Raw genomic sequence first — 11,581 nt, 5'->3', positions numbered from 1 at the left:
TAGATTAACTTGTTGGGATATATTCATACTACTACATACTACTCCTCAGAAATGAAAAATAAAACACAACTGCTCCATGCAACATGGATGAATGTTCAGCAAAAGCCAGACACAAAATAATACATGCTGCGTAATACCATGTATATGAAGTTCCAGCACAGGCAAAACTAATTGATGATGATAGAGTAGTGGTTATGTTTACAGAATATTGGCTGGGAGGATTTGAGAGAACATTTTGGGGCGCTGCAAATGTTCTACATCTTGATCTGGGTGATGGGCCACACCCAGGTTTAAAAAGTTACACACTTTTAGGATAGAGATTCTTTAAAGGCATGAAATGGTAGGCAGATGAATTTTTAAAAGAACAAGATAATGAAATAATGTAAGTGGAAGAAACCATGACTATTCTGAACTTACAGTAGGTGATCAATAAAAGTTAATTAAAGTAAATGACCCACCTTCAGAGTCCAGGCAGCAAGCAATGTCAAGGCAGGCGGAGAGTGGAACGGTGGGATGCAGGGAAAAGTGAGTGGCTGGGGGCAATGATGGGTCATCTAGAGACTTGCTCCCTTGTTTGAATGAACTGGACATTTTCCTGGGACTGCAGGTGTGAGCACTGCAGAGAGAGGTGTGAGATGTGTTCCCCTTCCGTGTGAGGAGTATGGCAAAGTGCCCATTCTGGAAAGTACCTCTCCCTACTTTGGCCCGGATGTCCCAGCCTCACTCAGTGGGGCCATATGGTCCTAGGGTTGTGCTGAAACTGATGTTTGAGGAACTTAGAAGCAGAGTCTGCCCACCATTTCATGGGAGGGGCAGTTAAGCAGCTGCTGAAGAGCACTCTCCACTTGGTCACAGTACATCCACCATGTTGGTTGTATGAGGCAGGCACCAAGGTCTGATAGGAAGAGCAAGGGTGTTCCCTTCCCATGCTTGCTCACAACAAATCAGAACTTCAAGCATATCACTTGGGCCCATTTGCTTATTGTCTTCCCAGCACCACAACCTTCCTTAGAGAAGGAAAACAGAATCTAAAAGAGAACAGGATGAGAAGGTCCCATTTCCAGTTTCCATTATTCCAACACCCTGCTGTGAAGCATTTGCTGAACATTCTTTGAACTTCAGTGTCCTCAACTGTAACAAGGGATCACTGCTGAGTCACCCACATCCTGGGCTCTTTAAGAGAATAAAATGAGGAAGCTGATATAAAAATGCCTGTGAAAAGTTAAGCATTTTCCCAATTAAAAATAAAAACAACAGATGACTTGAACAAAACTTTTACACAAGAAAATACACCTCTCCCTCTCCCTCTCCCTCTCCCTCTCCCTCTCCCCACAGTCTCCCTCTCCCGCTCTTTCCACGGTCTCCCTCTGATGCCAAGCCGAAGCTGGACGGTACTGCTGCCATCTCAGCTCACTGCAACCTCCCTGCCTGATTCTCCTGCCTCAGCCTGCCGAGTGCCTGCGATTGCAGGCGCGCACCGCCACGCCTGACTGGTTTTCGTATTTTTTTGGTGGAGACGGGGTTTCGCTGTGTTGGCCGGGCTGGTCTCCAGCTCCTAACCGCGAGTGATCGGCCAGCCTCGGCCTCCCGAGGTGCCGGGATTGCAGACGGAGTCTCGTTCACTCAGTGCTCAATGGTGCCCAGGCTGGAGTGCAGTGGCGTGTTCTCGGCTCGCTACAACCACCTCCCAGCCGCCTGCCTTGGCCTCCCAAAGTGCCGAGAGTGCAGCCTCTGCCCGGCCGCCACCCCGTCTGGGAAGTGAGGAGCGTCTCCGCCTGGCCGCCCATCGTCTGGGAGGTGAGGAGCCCCTCTGCCTGGCTGCCCAGTCTGGAAAGTGAGGAGCGCCTCTTCCCGGCCGCCATCACATCTGGGAAGGGAGGAGTGCCTCTTCCCGGCCGCCATCCCATCTAGGAAGTGAGGAGCGTCTCTGCCCAGCCGCCCATCGTCTGAGATGAGGTGAGCACCTCTGCCCTGCCGCCCCGTCCGGGATGTGAGGAGCGTCTCTGCCCGGCCGCCCCGTCTGAGAAGTGAGGAGCCCCTCCGCCCAGCAGCCGCCCCGTCCGGGAGGGAGGTGGGGGGGTCAGCCCCCCGCCCGGCCAGCCGCCCCGTCTGGGAGGGAGGTGGGGGGGTCAGCCCCCCACCTGGCCAGCCGCCCCGTCCGGGAGGGAGGTGGGGGGGTCAGCCCCCCGCCTGGCCAGCCGCCCCGTCCGGGAGGTGAGGGGCGCCTCTGCCCGGCCGCCCCTACTGGGAAGTGAGGAGCCCCTCTGCCTGGCCAGCCGCCCCGTCCAGGAGGGAGGTGGGGGGGGTCAGCCCCCCGCCTGGCCAGCCGCCCCCTCCGGGAGGGAGGTGGGGGGGTCAGCCCCCCGCCTGGCCAGCCGCCCCATCCGGGAGGGAGGTGGGGGGGGTCAGCCCCCTGCCCGGCCAGCCGCCCCGTCCGGGAGGTGAGGGGCGCCTCTGCCAGGCCGCCCCTACTGGGAAGTGAGGAGCCCCTCTGCCCGGCCACCACCCCGTCTGGGAGGTGTACCCAACAGCTCATTGAGAACAGGCCATGATGACAATGGCGGTTTTGTGGAATAGAAAGGGGGGAAAGGTGGGGAAAAGATTGAGAGATCGGATGGTTGCCGTGTCTGTGTAGAAAGAGGTAGACATGGGAGACTTTTCATTTTGTTCTGTACTAAGAAAAAATTCTTCTGCCTTGGGATCCTGTTGATCTGTGACCCTACCCCCAACCCTGTGCTCTCTGAAACATGTGCTGTATCCACTCAGGGTTGAATGGATTAAGGGCGGTGCAAGATGTGCTTTGTTAAACAGATGCTTGAAGGCAGCATGCTCGTTAAGAGCCATCACCACTCCCTAATCTCAAGTACCCAGGGACACAAACACTGCGGAAGGCCGCAGGGTCCTCTGCCTAGGAAAACCAGAGAACTTTGTTCACTTGTTTATCTGCTGACCTTCCCTCCACTATTGTCCTGTAACCCTGCCAAATCCCCCTCTGCGAGAAACACCCAAGAATGATCAATAAAAAATAAAAAAAACTAAAAAAAAAAAAAAGAAAATACACGAGTGCCCAGAGAGCAAATGAAAAGATACCCAATATGAGTCATCAAGAAAACGCAAATTAATACCACAAATATCCCTTCACACTCACTCAGGTGACTAAAATTAAGGATTGACAATACCAAGTGTTGGTGAGATGGCAGAGCAACTAGAACTCTCATACGTTGCTGGTGAGAACATTAGCTGATACAGGGACTTTGGAAACTGGCCGTTAAAAAAAAATTAACATAACTCCTAGGTATATATACAGGAGAAATAAAGGCCTATGTCCACAAAAAACACTAGTACAAGAATGTTTATAGCAGATTTTTCTTAATAGCTGCATCCTGGAAACAACCCAAAAGTCTATCAACAGGAGAATTGATAACAAAATAGTGGCATAGTCATACAATGGAATATTATACAGCCATAAAAAATAATGAACTTCTCATTCAAACTGAATGTATCTCAAAACAATATGCTGAGAGAAAGTGAGATAAAGTACATACTGTATGATTCAATTTATGTGAAATTCAAGAATAGACAAAACTAATGTGTGGTATTAAAAATCAGAGTAGAGCTGGCTCTGGGGTGAGGTGGGATAGGACCAACTGGAAAGGTGCAGTGTTGACATCTTGATTTAGGTGTTTGTTCACATGGGCGTATACATTTGTCAAAATTCATCCAACTCTGTGTATATTTAAAATCTACGTATTATAAATATGTAAATTATATGCTTCAATTTTAAAAGTTGTGGGTTTCTTAGTATTATAGAATCAAAAGACATTTTACATGTTTAAAAAGTATAAAAAATATGGACATTACAGAAATTATAAAGAACAGAAATTCTCCAATTAACTATTTTGATTTATGTCCTTCCAGGATTTTTCTATATGTACATTCTTTTCTTTGCTGAATCAGACTTCTAAAGGTAATAGTGCAATGCTTTCATTTACAGAGGAAGATACTGAAATCCAGGTGGACAAACAAGTCGAGGTTGGTCCTGTACAAACCAGTTGGGACCGACTCAAAGCTAGTTCTTCAAGCTCCAACCCTGTGGTACTATAAAGAATATATCTGGTATATAACAATTTATGTATAATAAAGAATATACCCCTGGTTCCTGGCACAGAGCTTCAGAAACCTTTGAAATTTCCTGAGTGATTGCAGTATCTTTGTTATGCTAATAAGGTGACTCATGGTAGCTAGCATCAGGATGGGGGCTGGTCCTTAGAAACACCAAATGTGATTAGAGAGTTGGGATTTTCAGTCCTCGAGGAGAGGAGAGGAGGACTGGAGATTGACTTTAATCCCATGGCCAATGATTTAATCAATTATGTCTATGTAATGAAACCCCAGTGAAAACTCTGGACATCGAGGCATGGTGGAGTTTCCTGGTTGATGACCACACTGATGAGCACGGAAACTCTGCATCCAAGACCCCTCCAGATCTTCCCCTACATGTAGCCTTAATAATAAAAGTACAATCATAAGTACATTGCTTTCTGTGAGCTCGGGGAGCCATTCTAGTGAATTATGGAAACTGAGAGGGTCACGAGAACTCCCAAATTTACAGCCAGTTGGTCGGAAGTGGCCTGGGGCCCTTGAAGTGCAGCTGGCATTTGAAGTGAGGGCAGGCTTGTGGATGACTTTGCCCTTCACCTGTGGGGTCTGTGTTAACTCTGGGTACTTAATATCTGAGTTGAATTGGAGAACATCCAGGTGGGGTCAGACCAGTTAGGGTAAAAATGGAACAAATCCCTTTTCCTTTCCGATTTCTAGCTTGTCAGTTGACTTGGTGCCCATCCCAATGCCACCGTCTCTCATCTCACCCTAAGTGCCCTGAGAGTTCAGGTCTCAGTTCTGCACTTTTGTGATCCAGAACCAGCAGCACCAATAACGCCAATCACTGACTAAGCTTTTACTCTGCACCAGGCCTTTACGCCTCTCACCCTTCTAGCATACAATACCATGCAGTAGACATTATTATCATCCTTATTGTGCAGACAAGGAAGCTGTGGCTCAGAGAGGAAAAAAATCGCTGCTCAAGTCATAGAAGTTAGTAAGTGACGAGGCCTGCTGGTTCCACACCTGTTTCCTTCCGCTAAACAACATCACCTCCAAAGCCAAAATTCTATTTCTCTTCTGTCAGTTCTTATGACTTTTATCCCCTTAGCTCCACACAGAAACCATATCCTCTCTCCCCAACACTATTTCCATAAATATTTGTTAATTTTTATTTGATCACAAATGCATTTATCTGAGAACTAGAGTCCCTGAAGAGCAGGAGCAAAGCAGAGACCATTAAGAGACGAACTCTGCTCTGCTTTTTGGACCCTGTCAAATTTGTTACCCTTTCCACTGAACTTGTTAGTTAAGGTAAAGTCTTGTTAGCTTTGAAAATTCCACACTGGTCCCCAAGGCCAAGGAGATGACCCCAGGCATCTGGGAGGGATCAGGATTCTAAGTCCAGGAGAGGAAAACAGCTCCCTGTTACTGATTGCTAGGGGTTGTGCTCTCCACAATTGTTATTTTAATCAATTTCCCTGTTCAGAGTGCAGGGCAGCAGCCTTCTAAGCATCGAGGGAAATTAAACACATAAATCATTCAACCGCCCTTCCTCCACCCCCTCAAAACACACATGGCGCTATGGAGAATTGCATCAATACAGCAATTAGTCCAAGGAGGAAGAGCTAGTCTCCCTCCATCTGATTCAAAGTCAAACTTCCTACAGCATACCTTGCATTTTCTACTTCTATTATCATTTCCTCATAGTACATGACTAAATTCAGAAGATTTCCTATTAAGGAGATTTAAATAGCACACTCGTCATCAGATTTAATTGCATTCTTTCATTTCCTTACACAAGTCTGTCATTTTAAAATAGTCTACAGCAAAGTCAGACACCTAAATGTTGGAAGCCATGTGTTGGGGCAGAAGAGAGAAAAATCTGGTTTCTAGCAAGGACCCCTATAATCTTCATTCTCCTTCTCTCAACTCAGGAAGAACCTATTTGATTCTCTCTGAAAGCAAGTTGAGAGTATATTGAATCATATATATATTTTGAAGTTCAATTGTAGATCAGTTGATTATTTTTCTTCATTTTATTATTTTAGTAAGATATTTATAACATAAAATTTGCCATTTTAACCATTTTGTAAGCATTCAATTTAGTGGCATTAATCATATCTACAATGTTATATGTAGATATGACCACCATTATTTCCAAAAATTTTTCATCACCCCAAACAGAAACTCTGTACCCATAAAGCAGTAATTTCCTATTCCCCTGCTCCCAGCCCCTGGTAATTTCTAATCTTATTTCCATCTTTATAAAGTTCCATCTTTATAAACCTATTCTAGATACTTCAACTAAGTAGAATAATACAATATTTTCTTTTGTGTCTACCTGGCTTATTTCATTTAGCACAATGTTTTCAAGGTTCGTCCATTCATTTTGTAGTAGGTGTAAAAACTTCACTCCTTTTTATGGCTGAATAATATTCCATTGTAAGTACATACTACACTTTGTTTATACATTCATCTGTTAATGACACTTGGGTTGTTTCCACCTTTTGGCTATTGTGAATAATGCTGCCTCAAACATGTACATACAAATATTTGTTTGAGTCTCTATTTTCAGTTCCTTTGGGTATATACCTAGGAGTGGAATTAATGCATCATCTTTTTATAAGAGTGTGGGTCTGCACTTGCTCAGCCGTAAGATCTTCATATTTCTGTGACTGTCAAACTCTTCTTCCTCCCTCCATCCCTCTCCTCCTCCCTATCTTTCTCTAGAATAGTTGTTTCTTTTTGGTTCATGTGCCTCCAGACATTTTTTCTATTCATTACTAAATTTACAACCATATTGAAAATATGTAGTATTGTATAGCTATTTTTATATAAACACTATCATCCTGTATTATTTTGAAAATTGTATTCACTCAACAAAGTGACTTTAGATACTTTCTGTGCAAATAGGTATAGATCTATCTTATTCAAACTGGTGCATAGTATTCCATAGTAGGGATGGACATGGTTCATTTGGACTTTCCCTTGTTGATAGACATTTTCTTTGTATTCATGATTGCAACAGTGTTGTAATAAACATTCTAGTATGCCTTTTTCAGCCCATTTGCTAGGGCTTCTTGGATTGCTACCAGGAAGCTAAGTTGCTGGAACACACAACAACCATGTTTTAAATTTTAAAAGTCACTGCCTTGGGTCCTCCATAGAGCCTATAACCAGTTCAATTTTCTGTCAGTGGCATGTAAGAGAACCCACTTACCCACATCTTCATGACATTGATGTTATGTGTGGCAGACGTAACCAGCTGTCTGCTAAAGAGTCCTGCTCTTGTTCTGTAGTCTAGAGTTGTTGCTAAGAGGCAGCCACCCAGTTAAGACTGCATTTCCCAGCCTCTCTTGCCTTTAGGTAAGGACATGTCACTGGTCTGCCCAAAGCAAATTGGGCAGAAGTAATAAGCTGGCCTGTACAAACCTCTGGTGCAATCCCTTTCTTGTAAGGGGGGCAGAGGATCTAGTGAAAACTCCAGGGCCCATGGGGGTAAACAGAGCCACCGGAGGGAATCAGTCTGAGCCTGTGAATGTCGTCATGGAACTGAGCATCTCTCCCTGTCACTGCTGATTGGTCTTTAGCTATAGAGAAAATTAAGTCTATTGTATTAAGTTGCTGAGATTTTTGAGGTTTATCTGTTAATAGCAGCTAGCATTCTGTTACTAACATATTATTTCACTTTGGCCAATCTGATGAGTAAAAATTGTTTTAATTTGCATTTCCCTGGATGCTAGTGAAATTGGGCATGTTTTCATATATTTATTTGTCACTGGCACTTTAAGTGTGGACTCTTTTAATCTATAATAGTCTATTAATTCATTGTTATAACCATTTAGGGATAAATATTTGCCCTGGGTCCTATTGCTAGTAAGTGATGAAGGCAGATTCTAAACTCAAGTCTGTCTGGCTCCAAAGCCATTTGAGGTGGGGGATGGGCAGAGTCTGGGGCAAGGTGAACATTAGTTCATCTCGACAGGGGATTAGTTTTCACGCTTTTATTTTTAGTCATGGAAACCTGCCTTCAAAGGAAATTTTATGTGGTGACTTAATAACAGATGATGATGATGACGATGATAATGCTGATGGTGATGAGGATGAAGAAGATGATGATGAGCATCAGAGTCAAGCTTTTGGGCTGGAGGGAGACCAGGTCTTTCCATAGGAGAATCCTTATTACTTTTCTATATTCATTCATTTGTTCATTCATTCAAAAAATATTTGTTGAACATTTCTTATATTTTAGGTACTATTCTAGGCCTTTGGGAAACAACAGTGAGCGAGACAAAATGTCCGCCCCCATGAAGGGCTAATACATCACATAACTCCAGGGGTCATCACTCATCTTGTATCATATATAAATGGCAACTTCTGGAGCTGTGCAATGTGGTCTGCTGGCCCATGGACCTAACACTCTAGTGGAGATAACAGATAATAAACAGGCAGACAAATAAGTAGAGAGTATCCTAGCAGGGGCTATATCTGCTATGAAAAAAAGACAGCAGGGAAAGGGGTGTAGAGGGAGGGTCTTCCTGTTTATTGGGAGTACTAAAAACCCAGAGAAGGGGAAAACATGCAGAACTATGGAGTAGGAAACGGTGTTGTTTTCTTGCATTGTGTGCCACACACAGACTCCTCTGGGCTCCCATAAGCATTAACTGTAAGTAGAGCAATAGTACTTAAACTTGGCTGCAGTTAGAATCACCTAGAGAATTTAAAAAATTACTGATTCCTGGGTCTCACTCCAGGGATTGAGGTTTAATTGATCTACGGTGTCACCTGGGCATAAGGATTTCTTAAAACTTCCCTCTGTCATCTTCTGAAAGATCTTGGAATTGAGATGAGGAGATGGATTTAGCTCATCATTGATGTGGGGATTTCTCTTGGGGTTTCCCTCTTCTCACCTCCAAACATGAGCAGAATCTTAGAAGGCTTTGCAGGCAGGTTGATGTAGCCCTGCTGACACTTGGTTTTGTGGTGACCAACTGTCCTAGGTCACTAGTCACTTGACAAGCTGTTAGATTGGAGCAGAATTCTTCAAAAGCTCTGTCTGCAGGTGACCAGTTCCCCTCTCACTGTCATTAACTTGCATCCCCACCATCTGCTTACGTGTGAGATTGACATGTTTTTCTCCTCTGTTGTGACAGTGGCTTTTTTTTTAAAATCAGAGACTATCAAAGGGTTTGTCCCAATTTTACCTTCTTTGAGATAATTCCTAGCTCTGTCAGTTATTAGATGTGTGGTCTTGAGAAGGTAACTGAACCCTTCTGTCTTTGACTCTCTCATCCGCAAATGGGGATAATGAGATCTACCTGGAGTCATATCAACCAGAAAGGGCTAAACAAAGGGTTAAATGGAAAGCATGTCATAGAGTGCCTGGCACATGGGCATCACAAATATTAGTTTTCTTTCTTCACACTAACGCCAAGACAATTATTGGGAGTTTTGAATATAATTCTCCAAAAATTCCCATTGAGGAATGCCTGTGACTTGCTAGGTCTTGCTAATGTTTAATGCCACACAAATCCCTCAGTCCATGGATGCAAACTTTGTCCTTCTACCCTAACTTACTCCCAGGCTTACCTAGGACTGGCTTGGTCCAAGTCAGTCATGATCAGTAGTGCCACACAGTGGGAGTACGGCTGCAAAATGTGAAGGAGGGATTTTCAGTTCCCATTAAAGGAGTTGAAAGATTGACTATAATTTTAGTAACTTTTGTCCGTTGAAGAAAAATGCCCTCCCCCATCAGATGGCATGAGTTGCTATTGTATGGTTGTGGCATATATATTTTCTAAAGATGGCTACCATAACACATCCTATCCCACACCTACTTCTTATGATGTACCACTGATACTCCATTCATGAAGTGGTGGGAGTCCCTATTCCCTTCTCTTGAACCTGAGTGGACTTTTGTGACTACCCATGCAGCACAGTATGGCAGAAGTGAAGTTATGTGACTCTCAAAGGTAGATCATAAAAATTGCATGCACTTCTGCCTTGTTCTGTAAGGACTCTTCCACTTGAAACCTAGCCATCAGACTGAGGAAACCCACGAAGCCCCATGGAGAGAATGCACGTTGTGTTCTGATTGACAGATGAGGTCCCGGCTGACAGCTAATATCAACTACCAGACATGTGAGTGAGTGCAGTGAGTCTTTGGGAGATTACAGCCTCAGAGGGTGAGTCACTCCCACCTCTCCAACTGATACCTGAGCAGATAAGCTATGCCAACTGCGCCCTGTCCAAATTACAGATTCATGAGCAAAATAAATGATTGTTGTCATTCGAAGACACTAAGTTTGGGGGTGGTTTATTACCAACAACAGTTAATGAATACAATAGTCATTTTGTTATACTGATATTTTGTTATCTAAAACCAAGTTACACTGTAGTTGGTTGAACAGGAATCTGCTAGAAGGGAAGCCCTCATTCCTTGAATGCAAGCATGTTGTTTCAGAAGATAAAGTGAAATTTGGAGTCAGGACTTTTGGGAAGAATGTTGACAAATATTCATTCCCTTTCCTTCCCACTGTGGAAAGAGGGTACTTCTCTGCCCCTCCTTGACTATAGGCCAATTTGCTACGGACCAAAGAGACATGGGTAGAAGGGGCAGTGTGCCAGTTCTGAGCTTGGGCTTTAAGAACATGGCAAGTTCCCACTCGCCGTCTTAAGCACGTACCATCCACCGTGAGAAGAACATGGCCGAGTAGTCACTGCTCCTTCAGTCCCAGCCCCAGAATGAAGACACACAACAGACCTTGACCAGACCTCAAGCCTGAGGCCACTTAGGCTCAACTGGGCCCAGACAACCCACAGCCAATCTATAGCCAACCCACACACCTATGAGAAAGAAATAAGTGCTTGTTGCTGTGAGCCGTAAAGATCTTGAGCTTGTTGGTTTGTGCAAGAGTAGCTGACAAATTCAGGAGGCAGCTGAAGTGGATCCATCTCAAAGACCAGATCATGTGTACAAGCCATGTCTAATATTCAAACTTAACTACTTTGAGTCCTGGTCTTGCTACTCAGTGGTCAGCTGTGTGACTTTGGGAGATTTGTGTAACATCTCTGAGCTTCCATTTCCTCTTCTTAGAACACAAGATGTTGTGAGGATTAAGTAAGAGGATGTTTGAGGGGGTCTGTTCCAAGATGCCCAAATAGGAACAGCTCCTGTCTGCAGCTCCAACTGTGATGGATGCAGAAGACGGGTGATTTCTGCGTTTCCAACTGAGGTACCTGATTCATCTCACTGGGACTGGTTGGAAAGTGGGTGCAGCCCACAGAGGGCAAGACAAAGCAGGGTGGGGCATCACCTCACCTGGGAAGCACAAGGGGTCGGGGGACTTCCCTTTCCTAGCCAAGGAAAGCTGTGACAGACTGCACCAGGAAAATCAGGACACTGCCACCTAAACATTGCTCTTTTCCAATGGTCTTACAAAAATGGCACACCAGGAGATTATATCCCATGCCTGGC

Source organism: Gorilla gorilla, chromosome 21 (assembly GCF_029281585.2).
Source record: "Gorilla gorilla gorilla isolate KB3781 chromosome 21, NHGRI_mGorGor1-v2.1_pri, whole genome shotgun sequence".
In the NCBI taxonomy this organism is placed as follows: Eukaryota; Metazoa; Chordata; class Mammalia; order Primates; family Hominidae; genus Gorilla; species Gorilla gorilla.
The sequence above is the reverse complement of the archived record's forward strand: the minus strand, read 5'-3'. Positions refer to the sequence as shown.